The 24,712-nt window shown below is 37.3% G+C and overlaps 4 non-coding genes and 96 pseudogenes across 4 annotated transcripts; all 100 read right to left on the bottom strand.

Moving 5' to 3' along the window:
- Nucleotides 1-94: 94 nt before the first annotated feature.
- Nucleotides 95-214, bottom strand: LOC148493652 (5S ribosomal RNA; annotated as a pseudogene).
- Nucleotides 215-329: 115 nt separating this feature from the next.
- Nucleotides 330-448, bottom strand: LOC148493651 (5S ribosomal RNA; annotated as a pseudogene).
- A 116-nt stretch (nt 449-564) lies between these two features.
- On the bottom strand, nt 565-683 carry LOC148493650 (5S ribosomal RNA; annotated as a pseudogene).
- A 115-nt stretch (nt 684-798) lies between these two features.
- Nucleotides 799-917, bottom strand: LOC148493649 (5S ribosomal RNA; annotated as a pseudogene).
- A 116-nt stretch (nt 918-1,033) lies between these two features.
- Nucleotides 1,034-1,152, bottom strand: LOC148493648 (5S ribosomal RNA; annotated as a pseudogene).
- Nucleotides 1,153-1,268: 116 nt separating this feature from the next.
- LOC148493647 (5S ribosomal RNA) lies at nt 1,269-1,387 on the bottom strand (annotated as a pseudogene).
- Nucleotides 1,388-1,503: 116 nt separating this feature from the next.
- LOC148493646 (5S ribosomal RNA) lies at nt 1,504-1,622 on the bottom strand (annotated as a pseudogene).
- A 116-nt stretch (nt 1,623-1,738) lies between these two features.
- LOC148493645 (5S ribosomal RNA) lies at nt 1,739-1,857 on the bottom strand (annotated as a pseudogene).
- A 115-nt stretch (nt 1,858-1,972) lies between these two features.
- On the bottom strand, nt 1,973-2,091 carry LOC148493644 (5S ribosomal RNA; annotated as a pseudogene).
- Nucleotides 2,092-2,207: 116 nt separating this feature from the next.
- On the bottom strand, nt 2,208-2,326 carry LOC148493643 (5S ribosomal RNA; annotated as a pseudogene).
- Nucleotides 2,327-2,441: 115 nt separating this feature from the next.
- LOC148493642 (5S ribosomal RNA) lies at nt 2,442-2,560 on the bottom strand (annotated as a pseudogene).
- Nucleotides 2,561-2,676: 116 nt separating this feature from the next.
- LOC148493641 (5S ribosomal RNA) lies at nt 2,677-2,795 on the bottom strand (annotated as a pseudogene).
- A 116-nt stretch (nt 2,796-2,911) lies between these two features.
- Nucleotides 2,912-3,030, bottom strand: LOC148493640 (5S ribosomal RNA; annotated as a pseudogene).
- Nucleotides 3,031-3,145: 115 nt separating this feature from the next.
- LOC148493639 (5S ribosomal RNA) lies at nt 3,146-3,264 on the bottom strand (annotated as a pseudogene).
- A 116-nt stretch (nt 3,265-3,380) lies between these two features.
- LOC148493638 (5S ribosomal RNA) lies at nt 3,381-3,499 on the bottom strand (annotated as a pseudogene).
- A 116-nt stretch (nt 3,500-3,615) lies between these two features.
- LOC148493637 (5S ribosomal RNA) lies at nt 3,616-3,734 on the bottom strand (annotated as a pseudogene).
- Nucleotides 3,735-3,850: 116 nt separating this feature from the next.
- On the bottom strand, nt 3,851-3,969 carry LOC148493636 (5S ribosomal RNA; annotated as a pseudogene).
- Nucleotides 3,970-4,085: 116 nt separating this feature from the next.
- LOC148493635 (5S ribosomal RNA) lies at nt 4,086-4,204 on the bottom strand (annotated as a pseudogene).
- A 116-nt stretch (nt 4,205-4,320) lies between these two features.
- LOC148493634 (5S ribosomal RNA) lies at nt 4,321-4,439 on the bottom strand. The gene has a single exon (XR_015871205.1). It is a non-coding gene; the product is annotated as a 5S ribosomal RNA (ribosomal RNA).
- Nucleotides 4,440-4,555: 116 nt separating this feature from the next.
- On the bottom strand, nt 4,556-4,674 carry LOC148493633 (5S ribosomal RNA; annotated as a pseudogene).
- A 116-nt stretch (nt 4,675-4,790) lies between these two features.
- On the bottom strand, nt 4,791-4,909 carry LOC148493632 (5S ribosomal RNA; annotated as a pseudogene).
- Nucleotides 4,910-5,025: 116 nt separating this feature from the next.
- On the bottom strand, nt 5,026-5,144 carry LOC148493631 (5S ribosomal RNA; annotated as a pseudogene).
- A 116-nt stretch (nt 5,145-5,260) lies between these two features.
- Nucleotides 5,261-5,380, bottom strand: LOC148493630 (5S ribosomal RNA; annotated as a pseudogene).
- A 115-nt stretch (nt 5,381-5,495) lies between these two features.
- Nucleotides 5,496-5,614, bottom strand: LOC148493629 (5S ribosomal RNA; annotated as a pseudogene).
- Nucleotides 5,615-5,730: 116 nt separating this feature from the next.
- Nucleotides 5,731-5,849, bottom strand: LOC148493628 (5S ribosomal RNA; annotated as a pseudogene).
- Nucleotides 5,850-5,964: 115 nt separating this feature from the next.
- LOC148493627 (5S ribosomal RNA) lies at nt 5,965-6,083 on the bottom strand (annotated as a pseudogene).
- A 116-nt stretch (nt 6,084-6,199) lies between these two features.
- LOC148493626 (5S ribosomal RNA) lies at nt 6,200-6,318 on the bottom strand (annotated as a pseudogene).
- A 116-nt stretch (nt 6,319-6,434) lies between these two features.
- Nucleotides 6,435-6,553, bottom strand: LOC148493625 (5S ribosomal RNA; annotated as a pseudogene).
- A 116-nt stretch (nt 6,554-6,669) lies between these two features.
- LOC148493624 (5S ribosomal RNA) lies at nt 6,670-6,788 on the bottom strand (annotated as a pseudogene).
- A 116-nt stretch (nt 6,789-6,904) lies between these two features.
- LOC148493623 (5S ribosomal RNA) lies at nt 6,905-7,023 on the bottom strand (annotated as a pseudogene).
- Nucleotides 7,024-7,138: 115 nt separating this feature from the next.
- LOC148493622 (5S ribosomal RNA) lies at nt 7,139-7,257 on the bottom strand (annotated as a pseudogene).
- A 116-nt stretch (nt 7,258-7,373) lies between these two features.
- Nucleotides 7,374-7,492, bottom strand: LOC148493621 (5S ribosomal RNA; annotated as a pseudogene).
- A 115-nt stretch (nt 7,493-7,607) lies between these two features.
- LOC148493620 (5S ribosomal RNA) lies at nt 7,608-7,726 on the bottom strand (annotated as a pseudogene).
- Nucleotides 7,727-7,842: 116 nt separating this feature from the next.
- LOC148493619 (5S ribosomal RNA) lies at nt 7,843-7,961 on the bottom strand (annotated as a pseudogene).
- Nucleotides 7,962-8,312: 351 nt separating this feature from the next.
- Nucleotides 8,313-8,431, bottom strand: LOC148493618 (5S ribosomal RNA; annotated as a pseudogene).
- Nucleotides 8,432-8,547: 116 nt separating this feature from the next.
- Nucleotides 8,548-8,666, bottom strand: LOC148493617 (5S ribosomal RNA; annotated as a pseudogene).
- Nucleotides 8,667-8,782: 116 nt separating this feature from the next.
- LOC148493616 (5S ribosomal RNA) lies at nt 8,783-8,901 on the bottom strand (annotated as a pseudogene).
- Nucleotides 8,902-9,017: 116 nt separating this feature from the next.
- Nucleotides 9,018-9,136, bottom strand: LOC148493615 (5S ribosomal RNA). The gene has a single exon (XR_015871204.1). It is a non-coding gene; the product is annotated as a 5S ribosomal RNA (ribosomal RNA).
- Nucleotides 9,137-9,252: 116 nt separating this feature from the next.
- LOC148493614 (5S ribosomal RNA) lies at nt 9,253-9,371 on the bottom strand (annotated as a pseudogene).
- Nucleotides 9,372-9,487: 116 nt separating this feature from the next.
- LOC148493613 (5S ribosomal RNA) lies at nt 9,488-9,606 on the bottom strand (annotated as a pseudogene).
- Nucleotides 9,607-9,722: 116 nt separating this feature from the next.
- Nucleotides 9,723-9,841, bottom strand: LOC148493612 (5S ribosomal RNA; annotated as a pseudogene).
- A 116-nt stretch (nt 9,842-9,957) lies between these two features.
- LOC148493611 (5S ribosomal RNA) lies at nt 9,958-10,077 on the bottom strand (annotated as a pseudogene).
- Nucleotides 10,078-10,192: 115 nt separating this feature from the next.
- Nucleotides 10,193-10,311, bottom strand: LOC148493610 (5S ribosomal RNA; annotated as a pseudogene).
- A 116-nt stretch (nt 10,312-10,427) lies between these two features.
- On the bottom strand, nt 10,428-10,546 carry LOC148493609 (5S ribosomal RNA; annotated as a pseudogene).
- Nucleotides 10,547-10,661: 115 nt separating this feature from the next.
- LOC148493608 (5S ribosomal RNA) lies at nt 10,662-10,780 on the bottom strand (annotated as a pseudogene).
- A 116-nt stretch (nt 10,781-10,896) lies between these two features.
- On the bottom strand, nt 10,897-11,015 carry LOC148493607 (5S ribosomal RNA; annotated as a pseudogene).
- A 116-nt stretch (nt 11,016-11,131) lies between these two features.
- LOC148493606 (5S ribosomal RNA) lies at nt 11,132-11,250 on the bottom strand (annotated as a pseudogene).
- Nucleotides 11,251-11,366: 116 nt separating this feature from the next.
- LOC148493605 (5S ribosomal RNA) lies at nt 11,367-11,485 on the bottom strand (annotated as a pseudogene).
- Nucleotides 11,486-11,601: 116 nt separating this feature from the next.
- LOC148493604 (5S ribosomal RNA) lies at nt 11,602-11,720 on the bottom strand (annotated as a pseudogene).
- Nucleotides 11,721-11,835: 115 nt separating this feature from the next.
- Nucleotides 11,836-11,954, bottom strand: LOC148493603 (5S ribosomal RNA; annotated as a pseudogene).
- A 116-nt stretch (nt 11,955-12,070) lies between these two features.
- On the bottom strand, nt 12,071-12,189 carry LOC148493602 (5S ribosomal RNA; annotated as a pseudogene).
- A 115-nt stretch (nt 12,190-12,304) lies between these two features.
- Nucleotides 12,305-12,423, bottom strand: LOC148493601 (5S ribosomal RNA; annotated as a pseudogene).
- Nucleotides 12,424-12,539: 116 nt separating this feature from the next.
- Nucleotides 12,540-12,658, bottom strand: LOC148493600 (5S ribosomal RNA; annotated as a pseudogene).
- A 351-nt stretch (nt 12,659-13,009) lies between these two features.
- Nucleotides 13,010-13,128, bottom strand: LOC148493599 (5S ribosomal RNA; annotated as a pseudogene).
- Nucleotides 13,129-13,244: 116 nt separating this feature from the next.
- On the bottom strand, nt 13,245-13,363 carry LOC148493598 (5S ribosomal RNA; annotated as a pseudogene).
- Nucleotides 13,364-13,479: 116 nt separating this feature from the next.
- LOC148493597 (5S ribosomal RNA) lies at nt 13,480-13,598 on the bottom strand (annotated as a pseudogene).
- A 115-nt stretch (nt 13,599-13,713) lies between these two features.
- Nucleotides 13,714-13,832, bottom strand: LOC148493596 (5S ribosomal RNA; annotated as a pseudogene).
- A 116-nt stretch (nt 13,833-13,948) lies between these two features.
- Nucleotides 13,949-14,067, bottom strand: LOC148493595 (5S ribosomal RNA; annotated as a pseudogene).
- Nucleotides 14,068-14,183: 116 nt separating this feature from the next.
- LOC148493594 (5S ribosomal RNA) lies at nt 14,184-14,302 on the bottom strand (annotated as a pseudogene).
- Nucleotides 14,303-14,418: 116 nt separating this feature from the next.
- On the bottom strand, nt 14,419-14,537 carry LOC148493593 (5S ribosomal RNA). The gene has a single exon (XR_015870234.1). It is a non-coding gene; the product is annotated as a 5S ribosomal RNA (ribosomal RNA).
- Nucleotides 14,538-14,653: 116 nt separating this feature from the next.
- On the bottom strand, nt 14,654-14,772 carry LOC148493592 (5S ribosomal RNA; annotated as a pseudogene).
- Nucleotides 14,773-14,887: 115 nt separating this feature from the next.
- LOC148493591 (5S ribosomal RNA) lies at nt 14,888-15,006 on the bottom strand (annotated as a pseudogene).
- Nucleotides 15,007-15,122: 116 nt separating this feature from the next.
- On the bottom strand, nt 15,123-15,241 carry LOC148493590 (5S ribosomal RNA; annotated as a pseudogene).
- Nucleotides 15,242-15,357: 116 nt separating this feature from the next.
- On the bottom strand, nt 15,358-15,476 carry LOC148493589 (5S ribosomal RNA; annotated as a pseudogene).
- Nucleotides 15,477-15,589: 113 nt separating this feature from the next.
- LOC148493588 (5S ribosomal RNA) lies at nt 15,590-15,708 on the bottom strand (annotated as a pseudogene).
- Nucleotides 15,709-15,824: 116 nt separating this feature from the next.
- On the bottom strand, nt 15,825-15,943 carry LOC148493587 (5S ribosomal RNA; annotated as a pseudogene).
- Nucleotides 15,944-16,058: 115 nt separating this feature from the next.
- On the bottom strand, nt 16,059-16,177 carry LOC148493586 (5S ribosomal RNA; annotated as a pseudogene).
- Nucleotides 16,178-16,528: 351 nt separating this feature from the next.
- On the bottom strand, nt 16,529-16,647 carry LOC148493585 (5S ribosomal RNA; annotated as a pseudogene).
- Nucleotides 16,648-16,763: 116 nt separating this feature from the next.
- Nucleotides 16,764-16,882, bottom strand: LOC148493584 (5S ribosomal RNA; annotated as a pseudogene).
- A 116-nt stretch (nt 16,883-16,998) lies between these two features.
- LOC148493583 (5S ribosomal RNA) lies at nt 16,999-17,117 on the bottom strand (annotated as a pseudogene).
- A 115-nt stretch (nt 17,118-17,232) lies between these two features.
- LOC148493582 (5S ribosomal RNA) lies at nt 17,233-17,351 on the bottom strand (annotated as a pseudogene).
- Nucleotides 17,352-17,467: 116 nt separating this feature from the next.
- LOC148493581 (5S ribosomal RNA) lies at nt 17,468-17,586 on the bottom strand (annotated as a pseudogene).
- Nucleotides 17,587-17,702: 116 nt separating this feature from the next.
- LOC148493580 (5S ribosomal RNA) lies at nt 17,703-17,821 on the bottom strand (annotated as a pseudogene).
- A 115-nt stretch (nt 17,822-17,936) lies between these two features.
- On the bottom strand, nt 17,937-18,055 carry LOC148493579 (5S ribosomal RNA; annotated as a pseudogene).
- A 116-nt stretch (nt 18,056-18,171) lies between these two features.
- LOC148493578 (5S ribosomal RNA) lies at nt 18,172-18,290 on the bottom strand (annotated as a pseudogene).
- Nucleotides 18,291-18,405: 115 nt separating this feature from the next.
- On the bottom strand, nt 18,406-18,524 carry LOC148493577 (5S ribosomal RNA; annotated as a pseudogene).
- Nucleotides 18,525-18,640: 116 nt separating this feature from the next.
- Nucleotides 18,641-18,759, bottom strand: LOC148493576 (5S ribosomal RNA; annotated as a pseudogene).
- A 116-nt stretch (nt 18,760-18,875) lies between these two features.
- On the bottom strand, nt 18,876-18,994 carry LOC148493575 (5S ribosomal RNA; annotated as a pseudogene).
- Nucleotides 18,995-19,109: 115 nt separating this feature from the next.
- LOC148493574 (5S ribosomal RNA) lies at nt 19,110-19,228 on the bottom strand (annotated as a pseudogene).
- Nucleotides 19,229-19,344: 116 nt separating this feature from the next.
- On the bottom strand, nt 19,345-19,463 carry LOC148493573 (5S ribosomal RNA; annotated as a pseudogene).
- A 116-nt stretch (nt 19,464-19,579) lies between these two features.
- Nucleotides 19,580-19,698, bottom strand: LOC148493572 (5S ribosomal RNA; annotated as a pseudogene).
- A 116-nt stretch (nt 19,699-19,814) lies between these two features.
- Nucleotides 19,815-19,933, bottom strand: LOC148493571 (5S ribosomal RNA). The gene has a single exon (XR_015870232.1). It is a non-coding gene; the product is annotated as a 5S ribosomal RNA (ribosomal RNA).
- A 116-nt stretch (nt 19,934-20,049) lies between these two features.
- On the bottom strand, nt 20,050-20,168 carry LOC148493570 (5S ribosomal RNA; annotated as a pseudogene).
- Nucleotides 20,169-20,283: 115 nt separating this feature from the next.
- Nucleotides 20,284-20,402, bottom strand: LOC148493569 (5S ribosomal RNA; annotated as a pseudogene).
- Nucleotides 20,403-20,518: 116 nt separating this feature from the next.
- Nucleotides 20,519-20,637, bottom strand: LOC148493568 (5S ribosomal RNA; annotated as a pseudogene).
- A 116-nt stretch (nt 20,638-20,753) lies between these two features.
- LOC148493567 (5S ribosomal RNA) lies at nt 20,754-20,872 on the bottom strand (annotated as a pseudogene).
- A 113-nt stretch (nt 20,873-20,985) lies between these two features.
- On the bottom strand, nt 20,986-21,104 carry LOC148493566 (5S ribosomal RNA; annotated as a pseudogene).
- Nucleotides 21,105-21,220: 116 nt separating this feature from the next.
- Nucleotides 21,221-21,339, bottom strand: LOC148493565 (5S ribosomal RNA; annotated as a pseudogene).
- Nucleotides 21,340-21,454: 115 nt separating this feature from the next.
- Nucleotides 21,455-21,573, bottom strand: LOC148493564 (5S ribosomal RNA; annotated as a pseudogene).
- Nucleotides 21,574-21,924: 351 nt separating this feature from the next.
- LOC148493563 (5S ribosomal RNA) lies at nt 21,925-22,043 on the bottom strand (annotated as a pseudogene).
- A 116-nt stretch (nt 22,044-22,159) lies between these two features.
- On the bottom strand, nt 22,160-22,278 carry LOC148493562 (5S ribosomal RNA; annotated as a pseudogene).
- A 116-nt stretch (nt 22,279-22,394) lies between these two features.
- Nucleotides 22,395-22,513, bottom strand: LOC148493561 (5S ribosomal RNA; annotated as a pseudogene).
- A 115-nt stretch (nt 22,514-22,628) lies between these two features.
- On the bottom strand, nt 22,629-22,747 carry LOC148493560 (5S ribosomal RNA; annotated as a pseudogene).
- A 116-nt stretch (nt 22,748-22,863) lies between these two features.
- On the bottom strand, nt 22,864-22,982 carry LOC148493559 (5S ribosomal RNA; annotated as a pseudogene).
- Nucleotides 22,983-23,098: 116 nt separating this feature from the next.
- LOC148493558 (5S ribosomal RNA) lies at nt 23,099-23,217 on the bottom strand (annotated as a pseudogene).
- A 113-nt stretch (nt 23,218-23,330) lies between these two features.
- Nucleotides 23,331-23,449, bottom strand: LOC148493557 (5S ribosomal RNA; annotated as a pseudogene).
- A 116-nt stretch (nt 23,450-23,565) lies between these two features.
- LOC148493556 (5S ribosomal RNA) lies at nt 23,566-23,684 on the bottom strand (annotated as a pseudogene).
- Nucleotides 23,685-23,799: 115 nt separating this feature from the next.
- On the bottom strand, nt 23,800-23,918 carry LOC148493555 (5S ribosomal RNA; annotated as a pseudogene).
- A 351-nt stretch (nt 23,919-24,269) lies between these two features.
- Nucleotides 24,270-24,388, bottom strand: LOC148493554 (5S ribosomal RNA; annotated as a pseudogene).
- A 116-nt stretch (nt 24,389-24,504) lies between these two features.
- On the bottom strand, nt 24,505-24,623 carry LOC148493553 (5S ribosomal RNA; annotated as a pseudogene).
- Nucleotides 24,624-24,712: the final 89 nt, after the last annotated feature.

The following is a 24,712-nucleotide window of genomic DNA, read 5'->3' as shown; positions in this document are numbered from 1 at the left end:
CCTCTATTACTTCTTAACTCAAGTAAATTCATTGATAAGTTGAAAAAATTAAATGTAAAATGTAATAGAATAGACTGTTATGGCAGTATAAAATTACCTACAGCACCTGGGATTCCTAGGTGGTCTCCCATCCAAGTACTAACCAGGCCCAACACTGCATAGCCTTCCAAAATCAGACTAGATTGGGCATGTCCAGTGTGGTTTGGCTGTAGGTGCTCAAAAACATTAACTTTAGACCTCTTTTACTTCTTAACTCAAGTAAATTCAATGATAAGTTGAAAAATGAAATGTAAAATGTAATAGAAAAGAATGTTTTGGCAGTATAAAATTACCTACAGCTCCTGGTATTCCCAGGTGGTCTCCAATCCAAGTACTAACCAGGCCCAACACTGCATAGCTTCCAAGATCAGACGAGATTGGGCATGTCCAGTGTGGTTTGGCTGTAGGTGCCCAAAACCATTAACTTTAGACCTCTATTACTTCTTAACTCAAGTAAATTCATTGATAAGTTGAAAAAATTAAATGTAAAATGTAATAGAAAAGAATGTTATGGCAGTATAAAATTACCTACAGCACCTGGTATTCCCAGGTGGTCTCCCATCCAAACACTAACCACGCACAACACTGCTTAGCTTCCAAGTTCAGACAAGATTGGGCATGTCCAATGTGGTTTGGCTGTAGGTGCTCAAAAACATTAACTTTAGACCTCTTTTACTTCTTAACCCAAGTAAATTCAATGATTATTTGAAAAATGAAATGTAAAATGTAATAGAAAAGAATGTTATGGCAGTATAAAATTATCTACAGCTCCTGGTATTCCCAGGTGGTCTCCCATCCAAGTACTAACCAGGCCCAACACTGCATAGTTTCCAAGATCAGATGAGATTGGGCAAGTCCAGCGTGGTTTGGCTGTAGGTGCTCAAAAACATTAACTTTAGACCTGTTTTACTTCTTAACTCAAGTAAATTCATTGATAAGTTGAAAAAATTAAATGTAAAATGTAATAGAAAAGAATGTTTTGGCTGTCTAAAATTACCTACAGCACCTGGTATTCCCAGGTGGTTTCCCATCCAAGTACAAACCAGGCCCAACACTGCATAGTTTGCAAGATCAGACGAGATTGGGCATGTCCAGTGTGGTTTGGCTGTAGGCGCTCAAAAACATTAATTTTAGACCTCTTTTACTTCTTAACTCAAGTAAATTCATTGATAAGTTGAAAAAATTAAATGTAAAATGTAATAGAAAAGAATGTTATGGCAGTATAAAATTACCTACAGCATCTGGTATTCCCTGGTGGTCTCCCATCGAAGTACTAACCAGGCCCAACACTGCATAGCTTCCAAGATCAGATGAGATTGTTATTGTCCAGTGTGCTTTGGCTGTAGGTGCTCAAAAACATTAACTTTAGACCTCTTTTACTTCTTAACTCAAGTAAATTCATTGATAAGTTGAAAAAATGTAATGTAAAATGTAATAGAAAAGAATGTTATGGCTATATAAAATTACCTACAGCACCTGGTATTCCCAGGTGGTCTCCCATCCAAGTACTAACCATGCCCAACACTGCATAGCTTCCAAGACCAAACGAGATTGGGCATGTCCAGTGTGGTTTGGCTGTAGGTGCTCAAAAGCATTAACTTTAGACCTCTTTTACTTCTTAACTCAAGTAAATTCATTGATAAGTTGAAAAAATGTAATGTAAAATGTAATAGAAAAGAATGTTATGGCTATATAAAATTACCTACAGCACCTGGTATTCCCAGGTGGTCTCCCATCCAAGTACTAACCAGGCCCAACACTGCATAGCTTCCAAAATCAGACGAGATTGGGCATGTCCAGTGCGGTTTGGCTGTAGGTGCTCAAAAACATTAACTTTAGACCTCTTTTACTGCTTAACTCAAGTAAATTCAATGATAAGTTGAAAAATGAAATGTAAAATGTAATAGAAAAGAATGTTTTGGCAGTATAAAATTACCTACAGCTCCTAGTATTCCCAGGTGGTCTCCCATCCAAGTACTAACCAGGCCCAACACTGCATAACTTCCAAGAACAGATGAGATTGGGCATGTCCTCTGTGGTTTGACTGTAGGTGCTCAAAAACATTAACTTTAGACCTCTTTTACTTCTTAACTCAAGTAAATTCATTGATAAGTTGAAAAAATTAAAAGTAAAATGTAATAGAAAAGAATGTTATGGCTGCATAAAATTACCTACAGCACCTGGCATTCCCAGGTAGTCTCCCATCCAAGTACGAACAAGGCCCAACACTGCATAGCTTCCAAGATCAGACGAGATTGGGCATGTCCAGTATAGTTTGGCTGTAGGTGCTCAAAAACATTAACTTTAGACCTCTTTTACTTCTTAACTCAAGCAAATTCAATGATTAGTTGAAAAATGAAATGTAAAATGTAATAGAAAAGAATGTTATGGCAGTATAAAATTACCTACAGCACCTGGCATTCCCAGGGGGTCTCCCATCCAAGTACTAACCAGGTCCAACACTGCATAGCTTTCAAGATCAGACGAGATTGGGCATGTCCAGTGTGGTTTGACAGCAGGTGCTCAAAAACATTAACTTTAGACCTCTTTTACTTCTTAACTCAAGTAAATTTATTGATAAGTTGAAAAAATGTAATGTAAAATTTAATAGAAAAGAATGTTATGGCTATATAAAATTTCCTACAGCACCTGGTATTCCCAAGTGGTCTCCCGTCCAAGTACTAACCAGGCCCAACACTGCATAGCTTCCAAGATCAAACAAGATTGGGCATGTCCAGTGTGGTTTGGCTGTAGGTGCTCAAAAGCATTAACTTTAGACCTCTATTACTTCTTAACTCAAGTAAATTCATTGATAAGTTGAAAAAATTAAATGTAAAATGTAATAGAATAGACTGTTATGGCAGTATAAAATTACCTACAGCACCTGGGATTCCTAGGTGGTCTCCCATCAAAGTACTAACCAGGCCCAACACTGCATAGCTTCCAAGATCAGACGAGATTGGGCATGTCCAGTGTGGTTTGGCTGTATGTGCTCAAAAACATTAACTTTAGACCTCTTTTACTTCTTAACTCAAGTAAATTCAATGATAAGTTGAAAAATGAAATGTAAAATGTAATAGAAAAGAATGTTTTGGCAGTATAAAATTACCTACAGCTCTTGGTATTCCCAGGTTGTCTCCCATCCAAGTACTAACCAGGCCCAACACTGCATAGCTTTCAAGATCAGACGAGATTGGGCATGTCCAGTGTGGTTTGGCTGTAGGTGCCCAAAACCATTATCTTTAGACCTCTTTTACTTCTTAACTCAAGTAAATTCATTGATAAGTTGAAAAAATTAAATGTAAAATGTAATAGAAAAGAATGTCATGGCACTATAAAATTACCTACAGCACCTGGTATTCCCAGGTGGTCTCCCATCCAAGTACTAACCAGGCCCAATACTGCATAGCTTCCAAGATCAAACAAGATTGGGCATGTCCAGTGTGGTTTGGCAGTAGGTGCTCAAAAACATTAACTTTAGACCTCTTTTACTTCTTAACTCAAGTAAATTCATTGATAAGTTGAAAAAATTAAATGTAAAATGTAATAGAAAAGAATGTTTTGGCTGTATAAAATTTCCTACAGCACCTGCAATTCCAAGGTGGTCTCCCATCCAAGTACAAACCAGGCCCAACACTGCATAGCTTATAAGATCAGACGAGATTGGGCATGTCCAGTGTGGTTTGGCTGTAGGTGCTCAAAAGCATTAAATTTAGACCTCTATTACTTCTTAACTCAAGTAAATTCATTGATAAGTTGAAAAAATTAAATGTAAAATGTAATAGAAAAGAATGTTATGGCAGTATAAAATTACCTACAGCACCTGGCATTCCCAGGGGGTCTCCCATCCAAGTACTAACCAGGCCCAACACTGCATAGCTTTCAAGATCAGACGAGATTGGGCATGTCCAGTGTGGTTTGACAGCAGGTGCTCAAAAACATTAACTTTAGACCTCTTTTACTTTTTAACTCAAGTAAATTCATTGATAAGTTGAAAAAATGTAATGTAAAATTTAATAGAAAAGAATGTTATGGCTATATAAAATTTCCTACAGCACCTGGTATTCCCAAGTGGTCTCCCGTCCAAGTACTAACCAGGCCCAACACTGCATAGCTTCCAAGATCAAACAAGATTGGGCATGTCCAGTGTGGTTTGGCTGTAGGTGCTCAAAAGCATTAACTTTAGACCTCTTTTACTTCTTAACTCAAGTAAATTCATTGATAAGTTGAAAAAATGTAATGTAAAATGTAATAGAAAAGAATGTTATGGCTATATAAAATTACCTACAGCACCTGGTATTCCCAAGTGGTCTCCCATCCAAGTACTAACCAGGCCCAACACTGCATAGCTTCCAAGATCAGACGAGATTGGGCATGTCCAGTGTGGTTTGACTGTAGGTGCTCAAAAACATTAACTTTAGACCTCTTTTACTTCTTAACTCAAGTAAATTCATTGATAAGTTGAAAAAATGTAATGTAAAATGTAATAGAAAAGAATGTTATGGCTATATAAAATTACCTACAGCACCTGGTATTCCCAGGTGGTCTCCTGTCCAAGTACTAACCAGGCCCAACACTGCATAGCTTCCAAGATCAGACGAGATTGGGCATGTCCAGTGTGCTTTGGCTGTAGGTGCTCAAAAACATTAACTTTAGACCTCTTTTACTTCTTAACTCAAGTAAATTCATTGATAAGTTGAAAAAATTAAATGTAAATTGTAATAGAAAAGAATGTTTTGGCTGTATAAAATTACCTACAGCACCTGGTATTCCCAGGTGGTCTCCCACCCAAGTAGTAACCAGGCCAAACACCGCATTGCTTCCAAGATCAGACGAGATTGGGCATGTCCAGTGTGGTTTGGCTGTCGGTGCTCAAAAACATTAACTTTAGACCTCTATTACTTCTTAACTCAAGTAAATTCATTGATAAGTTAAAAAAATTAAATGTAAAATGTAATAGAAAAGAATGTTATGGTAGTATAAAATTACCTACAGCACCTGGTATTCCCAGGGGGTCTCCCATCCAAGTACTAACCAGGCCCAACACTACATAGCTTCCAAGATCAGATGAGATTGGGCATGTCCAGTGTGGTTTGGCTGTAGATGCTCAAAAGCATTAACTTTAGACCTCTATTACTTCTTAACTCAAGTAAATTCATTGATAAGTTGAAAAAATTAAATGTAAAATGTAATAGAATAGACTGTTATGGCAGTATAAAATTACCTACAGCACCTGGGATTCCTAGGTGGTCTCCCATCCAAGTACTAACCAGGCCCAACACTGCATAGCCTTCCAAAATCAGACTAGATTGGGCATGTCCAGTGTGGTTTGGCTGTAGGTGCTCAAAAACATTAACTTTAGACCTCTTTTACTTCTTAACTCAAGTAAATTCAATGATAAGTTGAAAAATGAAATGTAAAATGTAATAGAAAAGAATGTTTTGGCAGTATAAAATTACCTACAGCTCCTGGTATTCCCAGGTGGTCTCCAATCCAAGTACTAACCAGGCCCAACACTGCATAGCTTCCAAGATCAGACGAGATTGGGCATGTCCAGTGTGGTTTGGCTGTAGGTGCCCAAAACCATTAACTTTAGACCTCTATTACTTCTTAACTCAAGTAAATTCATTGATAAGTTGAAAAAATTAAATGTAAAATGTAATAGAAAAGAATGTTATGGCAGTATAAAATTACCTACAGCACCTGGTATTCCCAGGTGGTCTCCCATCCAAACACTAACCACGCACAACACTGCTTAGCTTCCAAGTTCAGACAAGATTGGGCATGTCCAATGTGGTTTGGCTGTAGGTGCTCAAAAACATTAACTTTAGACCTCTTTTACTTCTTAACCCAAGTAAATTCAATGATTATTTGAAAAATGAAATGTAAAATTTAATAGAAAAGAATGTTATGGCAGTATAAAATTATCTACAGCTCCTGGTATTCCCAGGTGGTCTCCCATCCAAGTACTAACCAGGCCCAACACTGCATAGTTTCCAAGATCAGATGAGATTGGGCAAGTCCAGCGTGGTTTGGCTGTAGGTGCTCAAAAACATTAACTTTAGACCTGTTTTACTTCTTAACTCAAGTAAATTCATTGATAAGTTGAAAAAATTAAATGTAAAATGTAATAGAAAAGAATGTTTTGGCTGTCTAAAATTACCTACAGCACCTGGTATTCCCAGGTGGTTTCCCATCCAAGTACAAACCAGGCCCAACACTGCATAGTTTGCAAGATCAGACGAGATTGGGCATGTCCAGTGTGGTTTGGCTGTAGGCGCTCAAAAACATTAATTTTAGACCTCTTTTACTTCTTAACTCAAGTAAATTCATTGATAAGTTGAAAAAATTAAATGTAAAATGTAATAGAAAAGAATGTTATGGCAGTATAAAATTACCTACAGCATCTGGTATTCCCTGGTGGTCTCCCATCGAAGTACTAACCAGGCCCAACACTGCATAGCTTCCAAGATCAGATGAGATTGTTATTGTCCAGTGTGCTTTGGCTGTAGGTGCTCAAAAACATTAACTTTAGACCTCTTTTACTTCTTAACTCAAGTAAATTCATTGATAAGTTGAAAAAATGTAATGTAAAATGTAATAGAAAAGAATGTTATGGCTATATAAAATTACCTACAGCACCTGGTATTCCCAGGTGGTCTCCCATCCAAGTACTAACCATGCCCAACACTGCATAGCTTCCAAGACCAAACGAGATTGGGCATGTCCAGTGTGGTTTGGCTGTAGGTGCTCAAAAGCATTAACTTTAGACCTCTTTTACTTCTTAACTCAAGTAAATTCATTGATAAGTTGAAAAAATGTAATGTAAAATGTAATAGAAAAGAATGTTATGGCTATATAAAATTACCTACAGCACCTGGTATTCCCAGGTGGTCTCCCATCCAAGTACTAACCAGGCCCAACACTGCATAGCTTCCAAAATCAGACGAGATTGGGCATGTCCAGTGCGGTTTGGCTGTAGGTGCTCAAAAACATTAACTTTAGACCTCTTTTACTGCTTAACTCAAGTAAATTCAATGATAAGTTGAAAAATGAAATGTAAAATGTAATAGAAAAGAATGTTTTGGCAGTATAAAATTACCTACAGCCACTAGTATTCCCAGGTGGTCTCCCATCCAAGTACTAACCAGGCCCAACACTGCATAACTTCCAAGAACAGATGAGATTAGGCATGTCCTCTGTGGTTTGACTGTAGGTGCTCAAAAACATTAACTTTAGACCTCTTTTACTTCTTAACTCAAGTAAATTCATTGATAAGTTGAAAAAATTAAAAGTAAAATGTAATAGAAAAGAATGTTATGGCTGCATAAAATTACCTACAGCACCTGGCATTCCCAGGTAGTCTCCCATCCAAGTACGAACAAGGCCCAACACTGCATAGCTTCCAAGATCAGATGAGATTGGGCATGTCCAGTATAGTTTGGCTGTAGGTGCTCAAAAACATTAACTTTAGACCTCTTTTACTTCTTAACTCAAGCAAATTCAATGATTAGTTGAAAAATGAAATGTAAAATGTAATAGAAAAGAATGTTATGGCAGTATAAAATTACCTATTGCACCTGGTATTCCCATGTGTTCTCCCATCCAAGTACTAACCAGGCCCAACACTGCATAGCTTCCAATATCAGACGAGATTGGGCATGTCCAGTGTGGTTTGGCTGTAGGTGCTCAAAAACATTAACTTTAGACCTCTATTACTTCTTAACTCAAGTAAATTCATTGATAAGTTGAAAAAATTAAATGTAAAATGTAATAGAAAATAATGTTATGGCAGTATAAAATTACCTACAGCTCCTGGTATTCCCAGGTGGTCTCCCATCCAAGTACTAACCAGGCCCAACACTGCATAACTTCCAAGATCAGAAGAGATTGGGCATGTCCAGTGTGGTTTGGCTGTAGGTGCTCAAAAACATTAACTTTAGACCTCTTTTACTTCTTAACTCAAGTAAATTCATTGATAAGTTGAAAAAATTAAATGTAAAATGTAATAGAAAAGAATGTTTTGGCTGTATAAAATTTCCTACAGCAACTGCAATTCCAAGGTGGTCTCCCATCCAAGTACAAACCAGGCCCAACACTGCATAGCTTATAAGATCAGATGAGATTGGGCATGTCCAGTGTGGTTTGGCTGTAGGTGCTCAAAAGCATTAAATTTAGACCTCTATTACTTCTTAACTCAAGTAAATTCATTGATAAGTTGAAAAAATTAAATGTAAAATGTAATAGAAAAGAATGTTATGGCAGTATAAAATTACCTACAGCACCTGGCATTCCCAGGGGGTCTCCCATCCAAGTACTAACCAGGCCCAACACTGCATAGCTTTCAAGATCAGACGAGATTGGGCATGTCCAGTGTGGTTTGACAGCAGGTGCTCAAAAACATTAACTTTAGACCTCTTTTACTTTTTAACTCAAGTAAATTCATTGATAAGTTGAAAAAATGTAATGTAAAATTTAATAGAAAAGAATGTTATGGCTATATAAAATTTCCTACAGCACCTGGTATTCCCAAGTGGTCTCCCGTCCAAGTACTAACCAGGCCCAACACTGCATAGCTTCCAAGATCAAACAAGATTGGGCATGTCCAGTGTGGTTTGGCTGTAGGTGCTCAAAAGCATTAACTTTAGACCTCTATTACTTCTTAACTCAAGTAAATTCATTGATAAGTTGAAAAAATTAAATGTAAAATGTAATAGAATAGACTGTTATGGCAGTATAAAATTACCTACAGCACCTGGTATTCCCAAGTGGTCTCCCGTCCAAGTACTAACCAGGCCCAACACTGCATAGCTTCCAAGATCAAACAAGATTGGGCATGTCCAGTGTGGTTTGGCTGTAGGTGCTCAAAAGCATTAACTTTAGACCTCTTTTACTTCTTAACTCAAGTAAATTCATTGATAAGTTGAAAAAATGTAATGTAAAATGTAATAGAAAAGAATGTTATGGCTATATAAAATTACCTACAGCACCTGGTATTCCCAAGTGGTCTCCCATCCAAGTACTAACCAGGCCCAACACTGCATAGCTTCCAAGATCAGACGAGATTGGGCATGTCCAGTGTGGTTTGACTGTAGGTGCTCAAAAACATTAACTTTAGACCTCTTTTACTTCTTAACTCAAGTAAATTCATTGATAAGTTGAAAAAATGTAATGTAAAATGTAATAGAAAAGAATGTTATGGCTATATAAAATTACCTACAGCACCTGGTATTCCCAGGTGGTCTCCTGTCCAAGTACTAACCAGGCCCAACACTGCATAGCTTCCAAGATCAGACGAGATTGGGCATGTCCAGTGTGCTTTGGCTGTAGGTGCTCAAAAACATTAACTTTAGACCTCTTTTACTTCTTAACTCAAGTAAATTCATTGATAAGTTGAAAAAATTAAATGTAAATTGTAATAGAAAAGAATGTTTTGGCTGTATAAAATTACCTACAGCACCTGGTATTCCCAGGTGGTCTCCCACCCAAGTAGTAACCAGGCCAAACACCGCATTGCTTCCAAGATCAGACGAGATTGGGCATGTCCAGTGTGGTTTGGCTGTCGGTGCTCAAAAACATTAACTTTAGACCTCTATTACTTCTTAACTCAAGTAAATTCATTGATAAGTTAAAAAAATTAAATGTAAAATGTAATAGAAAAGAATGTTATGGTAGTATAAAATTACCTACAGCACCTGGTATTCCCAGGGGGTCTCCCATCCAAGTACTAACCAGGCCCAACACTACATAGCTTCCAAGATCAGATGAGATTGGGCATGTCCAGTGTGGTTTGGCTGTAGATGCTCAAAAGCATTAACTTTAGACCTCTATTACTTCTTAACTCAAGTAAATTCATTGATAAGTTGAAAAAATTAAATGTAAAATGTAATAGAATAGACTGTTATGGCAGTATAAAATTACCTACAGCACCTGGGATTCCTAGGTGGTCTCCCATCCAAGTACTAACCAGGCCCAACACTGCATAGCCTTCCAAAATCAGACTAGATTGGGCATGTCCAGTGTGGTTTGGCTGTAGGTGCTCAAAAACATTAACTTTAGACCTCTTTTACTTCTTAACTCAAGTAAATTCAATGATAAGTTGAAAAATGAAATGTAAAATGTAATAGAAAAGAATGTTTTGGCAGTATAAAATTACCTACAGCTCCTGGTATTCCCAGGTGGTCTCCAATCCAAGTACTAACCAGGCCCAACACTGCATAGCTTCCAAGATCAGACGAGATTGGGCATGTCCAGTGTGGTTTGGCTGTAGGTGCCCAAAACCATTAACTTTAGACCTCTATTACTTCTTAACTCAAGTAAATTCATTGATAAGTTGAAAAAATTAAATGTAAAATGTAATAGAAAAGAATGTTATGGCAGTATAAAATTACCTACAGCACCTGGTATTCCCAGGTGGTCTCCCATCCAAACACTAACCACGCACAACACTGCTTAGCTTCCAAGTTCAGACAAGATTGGGCATGTCCAATGTGGTTTGGCTGTAGGTGCTCAAAAACATTAACTTTAGACCTCTTTTACTTCTTAACCCAAGTAAATTCAATGATTATTTGAAAAATGAAATGTAAAATTTAATAGAAAAGAATGTTATGGCAGTATAAAATTATCTACAGCTCCTGGTATTCCCAGGTGGTCTCCCATCCAAGTACTAACCAGGCCCAACACTGCATAGTTTCCAAGATCAGATGAGATTGGGCAAGTCCAGCGTGGTTTGGCTGTAGGTGCTCAAAAACATTAACTTTAGACCTGTTTTACTTCTTAACTCAAGTAAATTCATTGATAAGTTGAAAAAATTAAATGTAAAATGTAATAGAAAAGAATGTTTTGGCTGTCTAAAATTACCTACAGCACCTGGTATTCCCAGGTGGTTTCCCATCCAAGTACAAACCAGGCCCAACACTGCATAGTTTGCAAGATCAGACGAGATTGGGCATGTCCAGTGTGGTTTGGCTGTAGGCGCTCAAAAACATTAATTTTAGACCTCTTTTACTTCTTAACTCAAGTAAATTCATTGATAAGTTGAAAAAATTAAATGTAAAATGTAATAGAAAAGAATGTTATGGCAGTATAAAATTACCTACAGCATCTGGTATTCCCTGGTGGTCTCCCATCGAAGTACTAACCAGGCCCAACACTGCATAGCTTCCAAGATCAGATGAGATTGTTATTGTCCAGTGTGCTTTGGCTGTAGGTGCTCAAAAACATTAACTTTAGACCTCTTTTACTTCTTAACTCAAGTAAATTCATTGATAAGTTGAAAAAATGTAATGTAAAATGTAATAGAAAAGAATGTTATGGCTATATAAAATTACCTACAGCACCTGGTATTCCCAGGTGGTCTCCCATCCAAGTACTAACCATGCCCAACACTGCATAGCTTCCAAGACCAAACGAGATTGGGCATGTCCAGTGTGGTTTGGCTGTAGGTGCTCAAAAGCATTAACTTTAGACCTCTTTTACTTCTTAACTCAAGTAAATTCATTGATAAGTTGAAAAAATGTAATGTAAAATGTAATAGAAAAGAATGTTATGGCTATATAAAATTACCTACAGCACCTGGTATTCCCAGGTGGTCTCCCATCCAAGTACTAACCAGGCCCAACACTGCATAGCTTCCAAAATCAGACGAGATTGGGCATGTCCAGTGCGGTTTGGCTGTAGGTGCTCAAAAACATTAACTTTAGACCTCTTTTACTGCTTAACTCAAGTAAATTCAATGATAAGTTGAAAAATGAAATGTAAAATGTAATAGAAAAGAATGTTTTGGCAGTATAAAATTACCTACAGCCACTAGTATTCCCAGGTGGTCTCCCATCCAAGTACTAACCAGGCCCAACACTGCATAACTTCCAAGAACAGATGAGATTAGGCATGTCCTCTGTGGTTTGACTGTAGGTGCTCAAAAACATTAACTTTAGACCTCTTTTACTTCTTAACTCAAGTAAATTCATTGATAAGTTGAAAAAATTAAAAGTAAAATGTAATAGAAAAGAATGTTATGGCTGCATAAAATTACCTACAGCACCTGGCATTCCCAGGTAGTCTCCCATCCAAGTACGAACAAGGCCCAACACTGCATAGCTTCCAAGATCAGATGAGATTGGGCATGTCCAGTATAGTTTGGCTGTAGGTGCTCAAAAACATTAACTTTAGACCTCTTTTACTTCTTAACTCAAGCAAATTCAATGATTAGTTGAAAAATGAAATGTAAAATGTAATAGAAAAGAATGTTATGGCAGTATAAAATTACCTATTGCACCTGGTATTCCCATGTGTTCTCCCATCCAAGTACTAACCAGGCCCAACACTGCATAGCTTCCAATATCAGACGAGATTGGGCATGTCCAGTGTGGTTTGGCTGTAGGTGCTCAAAAACATTAACTTTAGACCTCTATTACTTCTTAACTCAAGTAAATTCATTGATAAGTTGAAAAAATTAAATGTAAAATGTAATAGAAAATAATGTTATGGCAGTATAAAATTACCTACAGCTCCTGGTATTCCCAGGTGGTCTCCCATCCAAGTACTAACCAGGCCCAACACTGCATAACTTCCAAGATCAGAAGAGATTGGGCATGTCCAGTGTGGTTTGGCTGTAGGTGCTCAAAAACATTAACTTTAGACCTCTTTTACTTCTTAACTCAAGTAAATTCATTGATAAGTTGAAAAAATTAAATGTAAAATGTAATAGAAAAGAATGTTTTGGCTGTATAAAATTTCCTACAGCAACTGCAATTCCAAGGTGGTCTCCCATCCAAGTACAAACCAGGCCCAACACTGCATAGCTTATAAGATCAGATGAGATTGGGCATGTCCAGTGTGGTTTGGCTGTAGGTGCTCAAAAGCATTAAATTTAGACCTCTATTACTTCTTAACTCAAGTAAATTCATTGATAAGTTGAAAAAATTAAATGTAAAATGTAATAGAAAAGAATGTTATGGCAGTATAAAATTACCTACAGCACCTGGCATTCCCAGGGGGTCTCCCATCCAAGTACTAACCAGGCCCAACACTGCATAGCTTTCAAGATCAGACGAGATTGGGCATGTCCAGTGTGGTTTGACAGCAGGTGCTCAAAAACATTAACTTTAGACCTCTTTTACTTTTTAACTCAAGTAAATTCATTGATAAGTTGAAAAAATGTAATGTAAAATTTAATAGAAAAGAATGTTATGGCTATATAAAATTTCCTACAGCACCTGGTATTCCCAAGTGGTCTCCCGTCCAAGTACTAACCAGGCCCAACACTGCATAGCTTCCAAGATCAAACAAGATTGGGCATGTCCAGTGTGGTTTGGCTGTAGGTGCTCAAAAGCATTAACTTTAGACCTCTATTACTTCTTAACTCAAGTAAATTCATTGATAAGTTGAAAAAATTAAATGTAAAATGTAATAGAATAGACTGTTATGGCAGTATAAAATTACCTACAGCACCTGGGATTCCTAGGTGGTCTCCCATCAAAGTACTAACCAGGCCCAACACTGCATAGCTTCCAAGATCAAACGAGATTGGGCATGTCCAGTGTGGTTTGGCTGTATGTGCTCAAAAACATTAACTTTAGACCTCTTTTACTTCTTAACTCAAGTAAATTCAATGATAAGTTGAAAAATGAAATGTAAAATGTAATAGAAAAGAATGTTTTGGCAGTATAAAATTACCTACAGCTCTTGGTATTCCCAGGTTGTCTCCCATCCAAGTACTAACCAGGCCCAACACTGCATAGCTTTCAAAATCAGACGAGATTGGGCATGTCCAGTGTGGTTTGGCTGTAGGTGCCCAAAACCATTATCTTTAGACCTCTATTACTTCTTAACTCAAGTAAATTCATTGATAAGTTGAAAAAATTTAATGTAAAATGTAATAGAAAAGAATGTCATGGCACTATAAAATTACCTACAGCACCTGGTATTCCCAGGTGGTCTCCCATCCAAGTACTAACTAGGCCCAATACTGCATAGCTTCCAAGATCAAACAAGATTGGGCATGTCCAGTGTGGTTTGGCAGTAGGTGCTCAAAAACATTAACTTTAGACCTCTTTTACTTCTTAACTCAAGTAAATTCATTGATAAGTTGAAAAAATTAAATGTAAAATGTAATGGAAAAGAATGTTATGGCAGTATAAAATTACCTACAGCACCTGGTATTCCCAGGTGGTCTCCCATCCAAGTACTAACCAGGCCCAACACTGCATAGCTTCCAAGATCAGATGAAATTGGGCATGTCCAGTGTGGTTTGACTGTAGGTGCTCAAAAACATTAACTTTAGACCTCTTTTACTTCTTAACTCAAGTAAATTCATTGATAAGTTGAAAAAATGTAATGTAAAATGTAATAGAAAAGAATGTTATGGCTATATAAAATTACCTACAGCACCTGGTATTCCCAGGTGGTCTCCCATCCAAGTACTAACCAGGCCCAACACTGCATAGCTTCCAAGATCAGACGAGATTGGGCATGTCCAGTGTGGTTTGGCTGTAGGTGCTCAAAAGCATTAACTTTAGACCTCTATTACTTCTTAACTCAAGTAAATTCATTGATAAGTTGAAAAAATTAAATGTAAAATGTAGTAGAAAAGAATGTTATGGCAGTATAAAATTACCTACAGCACCTGGGATTACTAGGTGGTCTCCCATCCAAGTACTAACGAGGCCCACCACTGCATAGCTTCCAAGATCAGATGAGATTGGGCATGTCCAGTATGGTTTGGCTGTAGGTGCTCAAAAACATTAACTTTAGACCTCTTTTACTTCTTAACTCAAGTAAATTCAATGATAAGTTGAAAAATGAAATGTAAAATGTAATGGAAACGAATGTTATGGCAGTATAAAATTACCTACAGCACCTGGTATTCCCAGGTGGTCTCCCATTCATGTACTAACCAGGCCCAACACTGCATAGCTTCCAAAATCAGACGATATTGGGCATGTCCAGTGTGGTTTGGCTGTAGGTGCCCAAAACCATTAATTTTAGACCTCTATTACTTCTTAACTCAAGTAAATTCATTGATAATTTGAAAAAATTAAATGTAAAATGTAATAGAAAAGAATGTTATGGCAGTATAAAATTACATACAGCACCTGGTATTCCCAGGTTGTTTCCCATCCAAGTACTAACCAGGCCCAACACTGCATAGCTTTCAAGTTCAGACGAGATTGGGCATGTCCAGTGTGGTTTGGCTGTAGGTGCTCAAAACCATTAACTTTAGACCTCTATTACTTCTTAACTCAAGTAAATTCATTGATAAGTTGAAAAAATTAAATGTAAAATGTAATAGAAAAGAATGTTATGGCAGTATAAAATTATCTACAGCACCTGGTATTCCCAGGTGGTCTCCCATCCAAGTACTTACCAGGCCCAACACTGCATAGCTTCCAAGTTCAGACGAGATTGGGCATGTCCAGTGTGGTTTGGCTGTAGGTGCTCAAAAACATTAACTTTAGACCTCTTACTTCTTAACTCAAGTAAATTCAATGATTAGTTGAAAAATGAAATGAAAAATGTAATAGAAAAGAATGTTGTGGTAGTATAAAATTACCTACAGCACCTCGCATTCCCAGGTGGTCTCCCATCCAAGTACTAACCAGGCCCAACACTGCATAGCTTTCAAGATCAGACGAGATTGGGCATGTCCAGTGTGGTTTGACTGTAGGTGCTCAAAAACATTAACTTTAGACCTCTTTTACTTCTTAACTCAAGTTAATTCATTGATAAGTTGAAAAAATGGAATGTAAAATGTAATAGAAAAGAATGTTATGACTATATAAAATTACCTACAGCACCTGGTAGTCCCAGGTGGTCTCCCATCCAAGTACTAACCAGGCCCAACACTGCATAGCTTCCAAGATCAGACGAGATTGGGCATGTCCAGTGTGGTTTGGCTGTAGGTGCCCAAAGCCTTAACTTTAGACCTCTATTACTTCTTAACTCAAGTAAATTCATTGATAAGCTGAAAAAATTAAATGTAAAATGTAATAGAAAAGAATGTTATGGCAGTATAAAATTACCTACAGCACCTGGTATTCCCAGGTGGTCTCCCATCCAAGTACTAACCAGGCCCAACACTACATAGTTTCCAAGATCAAACAAGATTGGGAATGTCCAGTGTGGTTTGGCTGTAGGTGCTCAAAAACATTAATTTTAGACCTCTTTTACTTCTTAACTCAAGTAAATTCATTGATAAGTTGAAAATATTAGATGTAAAATTTAATAGAAAAGAATGTTTTGGCTGTATAAAATTTCCAACAGGTACTGGTATTCCCAGGTGGTCTCCCATCCAAGTACAAACCAGGCCCAACACAGCAAAGCTTACAAGATCAGACGAGATTGGGCATGTCCAGTGTGGTTTGGCTGTAGGTGCTCAAAAGCATTAAATTTAGACCTCTATTACTTCTTAACTCAAGTAAATTCATTGATATGTTGAAAAAATTAAATGTAAAATGTAATAGAAAAGAATGTTATGGCAGTATAAAATTAGCTACAGCACCTGGTATTCCCAGGGGGTCTCCCATCCAAGTACTAACCAGGACCAACACTGCATAGCTTCCAAGATCAGACGAGATTGTGCATGTCCAGTGTGGTTTGACTGTAGGTGCTCAAAAACATTAACTTTAGACCTCTTTTACTTCTTAACTCAAGTAAATTCATTGATAAGATGAAAAAATGTAATGTAAAATGTAATAGAAAAGAATGTTATGGCTATATAAAATTACCTACAGCACCTGGTATTCCCAGGTGGTCTCCTGTCCAAGTACTAACCAGGCCCAACACTGCATAGCTTCCAAGATCAGACGAGATTGGGCATGTCCAGTGTGCTTTGGCTGTAGGTGCTCAAAAACATTAACTTTAGACCTCTTTTACTTCTTAACTCAAGTAAATTCATTGATAAGTTGAAAAAATTAAATGTAAATTGTAATAGAAAAGAAAGTTTTGGCTGTATAAAATTACCTACAGCACCTGGTATTCCCAGGTGGTCTCCCATCCAAGTAGTAACCAGGCCAAACACCGCATTGCTTCCAAGATCAGATGAGATTGGGCATGTCCAGTGTGGTTTGGCTGTAGGTGCTCAAAAACATTAACTTTAGACCTCTTTTACTGCTTAACTCAAGTAAATTCAATGATAAGTTGAAAAATGAAATGTAAAATGTAATAGAAAAGAATGTTTTGGCAGTATAAAATTACCTACAGCTCCTAGTATTTCCAGGTGGTCTCCCATCCAAGTACTAACCAGGCCCAACACTGCATAACTTCCAAGAACAGATGAGATTGGGCATGTCCTCTGTGGTTTGACTGTAGGTGCTCAAAAACATTAACTTTAGACCTCTTTTACTTCTTAACTCAAGTAAATTCATTGATAAGTTGAAAAAATTAAATGTAAAATGTAATAGAAAAGAATGTTTTGGCTGTCTAAAATTACCTACAGCACCTGGTATTCCCAGGTGGTTTCCAATCCAAGTACAAACCAGGCCCAACACTGCATAGTTTGCAAGATCAGACGAGATTGGGCATGTCCAGTGTGGTTTGGCTGTAGGCGCTCAAAAACATTAATTTTAGACCTCTTTTACTTCTTAACTCAAGTAAATTCATTGATAAGTTGAAAAAATTAAATGTAAAATGTAATAGAAAAGAATGTTATGGCAGTATAAAATTACCTACAGCATCTGGTATTCCCTGGTGGTCTCCCATCGAAGTACTAACCAGGCCCAACACTGCATAGCTTCCAAAATCAGACAAGATTGAGCATGTCCAGTGCGGTTTGGCTGTAGGTGCTCAAAAACATTAACTTTAGACCTCTTTTACTGCTTAACTCAAGTAAATTCAATGATAAGTTGAAAAATGAAATGTAAAATGTAATAGAAAAGAATGTTTTGGCAGTATAAAATTACCTACAGCTCCTAGTATTCCCAGGTGGTCTCCCATCCAAGTACTAACCAGGCCCAACACTGCATAATTTCCAAGAACAGATGAGATTGGGCATGTCCTCTGTGGTTTGACTGTAGGTGCTCAAAAACATTAACTTTAGACCTCTTTTACTTCTTAACTCAAGTAAATTCATTGATAAGTTGAAAAAATTAAAAGTAAAATGTAATAGAAAAGAATGTTATGGCTGCATAAAATTACCTACAGCACCTGGCATTCCCAGGTAGTCTCCCATCCAAGTACGAACAAGGCCCAACACTGCATAGCTTCCAAGATCAGACGAGATTGGGCATGTCCAGTATAGTTTGGCTGTAGGTGCTCAAAAACATTAACTTTAGACCGCTTTTACTTCTTAACTCAAGCAAATTCAATGATTAGTTGAAAAATGAAATGTAAAATGTAATAGAAAAGAATGTTATGGCAGTATAAAATTACCTACAGCACCTGGCATTCCCAGGGGGTCTCCCATCCAAGTACTAACCAGGCCCAACACTGCATAGCTTTCAAGATCAGACGAGATTGGGCATGTCCAGTGTGGTTTGACAGCAGGTGCTCAAAAACATTAACTTTAGACCTCTTTTACTTCTTAACTCAAGTAAATTTATTGATAAGTTGAAAAAATGTAATGTAAAATTTAATAGAAAAGAATGTTATGGCTATATAAAATTTCCTACAGCACCTGGTATTCCCAAGTGGTCTCCCGTCCAAGTACTAACCAGGCCCAACACTGCATAGCTTCCAAGATCAAACAAGATTGGGCATGTCCAGTGTGGTTTGGCTGTAGGTGCTCAAAAGCATTAACTTTAGACCTCTATTACTTCTTAACTCAAGTAAATTCATTGATAAGTTGAAAAAATAAAATGTAAAATGTAATAGAATAGACTGTTATGGCAGTATAAAATTACCTACAGCACCTGGGATTCCTAGGTGGTCTCCCATCAAAGTACTAACCAGGCCCAACACTGCATAGCTTCCAAGATCAGACGAGATTGGGCATGTCCAGTGTGGTTTGGCTGTTTGTGCTCAAAAACCTTAACTTTAGACCTCTTTTACTTCTTAACTCAAGTAAATTCAATGATAAGTTGAAAAATGAAATGTAAAATGTAATAGAAAAGAATGTTTTGGCAGTATAAAATTACCTACAGCTCTTGGTATTCCCAGGTTGTCTCCCATCCAAGTACTAACCAGGCCCAACACTGCATAGCTTTCAAGATCAGACGAGATTGGGCATGTCCAGTGTGGTTTGGCTGTAGGTGCCCAAAACCCTTATCTTTAGACCTCTTTTACTTCTTAACTCAAGTAAATTCATTGATAAGTTGAAAAAATTAAATGTAAAATGTAATAGAAAAGAATGTCATGGCACTATAAAATTACCTACAGCACCTGGTATTCCCAGGTGGTCTCCCATCCAAGTACTAACCAGACCCAATACTGCATAGCTTCCAAGATCAAACAAGATTGGGCATGTCCAGTGTGGTTTGGCAGTAGGTGCTCAAAAACATTAACTTTAGACCTCTTTTACTTCTTAACTCAAGTAAATTCATTGATAAGTTGAAAAAATTAAATGTAAAATGTAATGGAAAAGAATGTTATGGCAGTATAAAATTACCTACAGCACCTGGTATTCCCAGGTGGTCTCCCATCCAAGTACTAACCAGGCCCAACACTGCATAGCTTCCAAGATCAGATGAAATTGGGCATGTCCAGTGTGGTTTGACTGTAGGTGCTCAAAAACATTAACTTTAGACCTCTTTTACTTCTTAACTCAAGTAAATTCATTGATAAGTTGAAAAAATGTAATGTAAAATGTAATAGAAAAGAATTTTATGGCTATATAAAATTACCTACAGCACCTGGTATTCCCAGGTGGTCTCCCATCCAAGTACTAACCAGGCCCAACACTGCATAGCTTCCAAGATCAGACGAGATTGGGCATGTCCAGTGTGGTTTGGCTGTAGGTGCTCAAAAGCATTAACTTTAGACCTCTATTACTTCTTAACTCAAGTAAATTCATTGATAAGTTGAAAAAATTAAATGTAAAATGTAGTAGAAAAGAATGTTATGGCAGTATAAAATTACCTACAGCACCTGGGATTACTAGGTGGTCTCCCATCCAAGTACTAACGAGGCCCACCACTGCATAGCTTCCAAGATCAGATGAGATTGGGCATGTCCAGTATGGTTTGGCTGTAGGTGCTCAAAAACATTAACTTTAGACCTCTTTTACTTCTTAACTCAAGTAAATTCAATGATAAGTTGAAAAATGAAATGTAAAATGTAATGGAAACGAATGTTATGGCAGTATAAAATTACCTACAGCACCTGGTATTCCCAGGTGGTCTCCCATTCATGTACTAACCAGGCCCAACACTGCATAGCTTCCAAAATCAGACGATATTGGGCATGTCCAGTGTGGTTTGGCTGTAGGTGCCCAAAACCATTAATTTTAGACCTCTATTACTTCTTAACTCAAGTAAATTCATTGATAATTTGAAAAAATTAAATGTAAAATGTAATAGAAAAGAATGTTATGGCAGTATAAAATTACATACAGCACCTGGTATTCCCAGGTTGTTTCCCATCCAAGTACTAACCAGGCCCAACACTGCATAGCTTTCAAGTTCAGACGAGATTGGGCATGTCCAGTGTGGTTTGGCTGTAGGTGCTCAAAACCATTAACTTTAGACCTCTATTACTTCTTAACTCAAGTAAATTCATTGATAAGTTGAAAAAATTAAATGTAAAATGTAATAGAAAAGAATGTTATGGCAGTATAAAATTATCTACAGCACCTGGTATTCCCAGGTGGTCTCCCATCCAAGTACTTACCAGGCCCAACACTGCATAGCTTCCAAGTTCAGACGAGATTGGGCATGTCCAGTGTGGTTTGGCTGTAGGTGCTCAAAAACATTAACTTTAGACCTCTTACTTCTTAACTCAAGTAAATTCAATGATTAGTTGAAAAATGAAATGAAAAATGTAATAGAAAAGAATGTTATGGTAGTATAAAATTACCTACAGCACCTCGCATTCCCAGGTGGTCTCCCATCCAAGTACTAACCAGGCCCAACACTGCATAGCTTTCAAGATCAGACGAGATTGGGCATGTCCAGTGTGGTTTGACTGTAGGTGCTCAAAAACATTAACTTTAGACCTCTTTTACTTCTTAACTCAAGTTAATTCATTGATAAGTTGAAAAAATGGAATGTAAAATGTAATAGAAAAGAATGTTATGACTATATAAAATTACCTACAGCACCTGGTAGTCCCAGGTGGTCTCCCATCCAAGTACTAACCAGGCCCAACACTGCATAGCTTCCAAGATCAGACGAGATTGGGCATGTCCAGTGTGGTTTGGCTGTAGGTGCCCAAAGCCTTAACTTTAGACCTCTATTACTTCTTAACTCAAGTAAATTCATTGATAAGCTGAAAAAATTAAATGTAAAATGTAATAGAAAAGAATGTTATGGCAGTATAAAATTACCTACAGCACCTGGTATTCCCAGGTGGTCTCCCATCCAAGTACTAACCAGGCCCAACACTACATAGTTTCCAAGATCAAACAAGATTGGGAATGTCCAGTGTGGTTTGGCTGTAGGTGCTCAAAAACATTAATTTTAGACCTCTTTTACTTCTTAACTCAAGTAAATTCATTGATAAGTTGAAAATATTAGATGTAAAATGTAATAGAAAAGAATGTTTTGGCTGTATAAAATTTCCAACAGGTACTGGTATTCCCAGGTGGTCTCCCATCCAAGTACAAACCAGGCCCAACACAGCAAAGCTTACAAGATCAGTTGAGATTGGGCATGTCCAGTGTGGTTTGGCTGTAGGTGCTCAAAAGCATTAAATTTAGACCTCTATTACTTCTTAACTCAAGTAAATTCATTGATATGTTGAAAAAATTAAATGTAAAATGTAATAGAAAAGAATGTTATGGCAGTATAAAATTAGCTACAGCACCTGGTATTCCCAGGGGGTCTCCCATCCAAGTACTAACCAGGCCCAACACTGCATAGCTTCCAAGATCAGACGAGATTGTGCATGTCCAGTGTGGTTTGACTGTAGGTGCTCAAAAACATTAACTTTAGACCTCTTTTACTTCTTAACTCAAGTAAATTCATTGATAAGTTGAAAAAATGTAATGTAAAATGTAATAGAAAAGAATGTTATGGCTATATAAAATTACCTACAGCACCTGGTATTCCCAGGTGGTCTCCTGTCCAAGTACTAACCAGGCCCAACACTGCATAGCTTCCAAGATCAGACGAGATTGGGCATGTCCAGTGTGCTTTGGCTGTAGGTGCTCAAAAACATTAACTTTAGACCTCTTTTACTTCTTAACTCAAGTAAATTCATTGATAAGTTGAAAAAATTAAATGTAAATTGTAATAGAAAAGAAAGTTTTGGCTGTATAAAATTACCTACAGCACCTGGTATTCCCAGGTGGTCTCCCATCCAAGTAGTAACCAGGCCAAACACCGCATTGCTTCCAAGATCAGATGAGATTGGGCATGTCCAGTGTGGTTTGGCTGTAGGTGCTCAAAAACATTAACTTTAGACCTCTTTTACTTCTTAACTCAAGTAAATTCAATGATAAGTTGAAAAATGAAATGTAAAATGTAATGGAAACGAATGTTATGGCAGTATAAAATTACCTACAGCACCTGGTATTCCCAGGTGGTCTCCCATTCATGTACTAACCAGGCCCAACACTGCATAGCTTCCAAAATCAGACGATATTGGGCATGTCCAGTGTGGTTTGGCTGTAGGTGCCCAAAACCATTAATTTTAGACCTCTATTACTTCTTAACTCAAGTAAATTCATTGATAATTTGAAAAAATTAAATGTAAAATGTAATAGAAAAGAATGTTATGGCAGTATAAAATTACATACAGCACCTGGTATTCCCAGGTTGTTTCCCATCCAAGTACTAACCAGGCCCAACACTGCATAGCTTTCAAGTTCAGACGAGATTGGGCATGTCCAGTGTGGTTTGGCTGTAGGTGCTCAAAACCATTAACTTTAGACCTCTATTACTTCTTAACTCAAGTAAATTCATTGATAAGTTGAAAAAATTAAATGTAAAATGTAATAGAAAAGAATGTTATGGCAGTATAAAATTATCTACAGCACCTGGTATTCCCAGGTGGTCTCCCATCCAAGTACTTACCAGGCCCAACACTGCATAGCTTCCAAGTTCAGACGAGATTGGGCATGTCCAGTGTGGTTTGGCTGTAGGTGCTCAAAAACATTAACTTTAGACCTCTTACTTCTTAACTCAAGTAAATTCAATGATTAGTTGAAAAATGAAATGAAAAATGTAATAGAAAAGAATGTTATGGTAGTATAAAATTACCTACAGCACCTCGCATTCCCAGGTGGTCTCCCATCCAAGTACTAACCAGGCCCAACACTGCATAGCTTTCAAGATCAGACGAGATTGGGCATGTCCAGTGTGGTTTGACTGTAGGTGCTCAAAAACATTAACTTTAGACCTCTTTTACTTCTTAACTCAAGTTAATTCATTGATAAGTTGAAAAAATGGAATGTAAAATGTAATAGAAAAGAATGTTATGACTATATAAAATTACCTACAGCACCTGGTAGTCCCAGGTGGTCTCCCATCCAAGTACTAACCAGGCCCAACACTGCATAGCTTCCAAGATCAGACGAGATTGGGCATGTCCAGTGTGGTTTGGCTGTAGGTGCCCAAAGCCTTAACTTTAGACCTCTATTACTTCTTAACTCAAGTAAATTCATTGATAAGCTGAAAAAATTAAATGTAAAATGTAATAGAAAAGAATGTTATGGCAGTATAAAATTACCTACAGCACCTGGTATTCCCAGGTGGTCTCCCATCCAAGTACTAACCAGGCCCAACACTACATAGTTTCCAAGATCAAACAAGATTGGGAATGTCCAGTGTGGTTTGGCTGTAGGTGCTCAAAAACATTAATTTTAGACCTCTTTTACTTCTTAACTCAAGTAAATTCATTGATAAGTTGAAAATATTAGATGTAAAATGTAATAGAAAAGAATGTTTTGGCTGTATAAAATTTCCAACAGGTACTGGTATTCCCAGGTGGTCTCCCATCCAAGTACAAACCAGGCCCAACACAGCAAAGCTTACAAGATCAGACGAGATTGGGCATGTCCAGTGTGGTTTGGCTGTAGGTGCTCAAAAGCATTAAATTTAGACCTCTATTACTTCTTAACTCAAGTAAATTCATTGATATGTTGAAAAAATTAAATGTAAAATGTAATAGAAAAGAATGTTATGGCAGTATAAAATTAGCTACAGCACCTGGTATTCCCAGGGGGTCTCCCATCCAAGTACTAACCAGGCCCAACACTGCATAGCTTCCAAGATCAGACGAGATTGTGCATGTCCAGTGTGGTTTGACTGTAGGTGCTCAAAAACATTAACTTTAGACCTCTTTTACTTCTTAACTCAAGTAAATTCATTGATAAGTTGAAAAAATGTAATGTAAAATGTAATAGAAAAGAATGTTATGGCTATATAAAATTACCTACAGCACCTGGTATTCCCAGGTGGTCTCCTGTCCAAGTACTAACCAGGCCCAACACTGCATAGCTTCCAAGATCAGACGAGATTGGGCATGTCCAGTGTGCTTTGGCTGTAGGTGCTCAAAAACATTAACTTTAGACCTCTTTTACTTCTTAACTCAAGTAAATTCATTGATAAGTTGAAAAAATTAAATGTAAATTGTAATA

Source organism: Taudactylus pleione, unplaced genomic scaffold (assembly GCF_031769625.1).
Source record: "Taudactylus pleione unplaced genomic scaffold, aTauple2 ptg000550l, whole genome shotgun sequence".
NCBI lineage: Eukaryota > Metazoa > Chordata > Amphibia > Anura > Myobatrachidae > Taudactylus > Taudactylus pleione.
Note: the sequence above shows the minus strand (reverse complement) of the source record. Positions and strands in the feature narration are given on the sequence as shown.